Consider the following 1,662-nt stretch of genomic DNA (forward strand, 5'->3'; position numbering starts at 1 on the left):
TCTCAAAGATCTACTACTGAGTGCACTCTGGAAGTTTTTTCCTCAAAGGTAACAAAACCAAGAGACTCAAAGTCCGAGAACTATTTGCCTCGTGGACTAGTAAGTAGATTTTAAAGGTAACGCATGCTCAGTACATTTTGGAAGAAGAAGGCAAGTATACAGAAGAACACAACCATCTCTTGTGATCACACTGCTTGGAGTAGATTACTGTTAGTTTTTTTAGTGATACATGTATATATTTATATCAATCATATTAATGCAAAAAAGAACTGCCATGTTGTGTACGTATTGTTTGCTCTCATGCTTTTCTTCCACTGATAGTCTGGTCCATTTCTTTTGTGGTTCATCAAGGTCCCAAGAATTTGGGGTGCATTTCCAGGTCTGAAGGGAACTAGGCGATGACTTAAAGAAACTCAGTTGCTTTTCAACCTAGACCTGAAAACCTGTGGGATTCAGTCTCCACCAGAGTTGAAGATCAACTTGGAGACAAATTATTCTGTGGCTATTCATTCAATTAAAGTAGATATATTTTAAAAAATTAAGAAGTTAGGTAATTTTTATCTGTATGTGACCTTTTCCTGGAAGGACTTATGCTTTGTAAATATTAGGCATTGAATATTTTTACACAGGGCTAAAGAACTCCACGAAAAATTTTAAACATTTTTTACTGTGGTAAAGTATGTGTAACCTGAAATTTACCATTAACCATTGCTAAGTGTACAGTTCTGTGGCACTAGGTACCTTCACACTATTGTGCAGACATCACCATCATCCAACTCCAGAACCTTTTCATCATTTCATCCCAGAACTCTGTACCCATTAAAAAACAACTCCTCACTGACCCTCCCTCCACGCCCTTGACAACCACCAGTCTGCTTTCTGTCTCTATGATTTGACTATGCTAGGCACCTCACGTAAGGGGAGTCATATAATATTTGTCCTTTTGTGACTGGCATATGTTAATTGGCATAATGTTTTTAAGTTTCATTCACGTTTTGGTATGGGTCTGAGTTTCCTTCCTTTTTAAGGCTGGATAATTTTCCATATTATATATATACCATATTTTGTTTATTCTGTCATTTGCTGAATGAGAAAAAGATTTTTAATCAATTACTCGTGTTTGAATTTTGGCTGGGAGATGACCATTTTGGGATTCCCTCCCGTGGTGCAGCATTTCTGGACAGCAGTGCCAGGATAAGGATTACATCCCCCAGTCCCCTCTATGTCTAGGTTATTGCCAGCAGTGTGGGAGGAAGTGAAGTGCATGACTCTCTCAGCAGCTGCTGGCAGGCTGACACCAGGGCAAATTTGAAACCATGAGAAGGCAGAGCCGCAAGGTGGAAATGGCCAGAGTCACCACTTTGAGGGGAGCCTCCCAAGAGGGTCTTCCTACTGGGAATTATTTTGGATTTTGCATGGTTGAGGCTTTTATATGTCAAGCTTCTGTGATGTGGGGGCTGATACAGCTTCTAAGATTCATCTATTTCAAGTTTCTTTTCCTACCTTTCCAACCCTTTTTTCTCATCATTCTTTGCTGACTCTTTTTCCTCTGCCTTATCTCCTGCTTTTTAGTCAGCAGGTCACATTCTACTTCTTAATAATGCCTCTATCAACCCTTTCCTACTTAAATACTCTGCTATGATTTAGTTTAAGCAGAGACAG

This window comes from Camelus dromedarius, chromosome 9 (genome assembly GCF_036321535.1).
Source record: "Camelus dromedarius isolate mCamDro1 chromosome 9, mCamDro1.pat, whole genome shotgun sequence".
Taxonomy (NCBI): Eukaryota; Metazoa; Chordata; class Mammalia; order Artiodactyla; family Camelidae; genus Camelus; species Camelus dromedarius.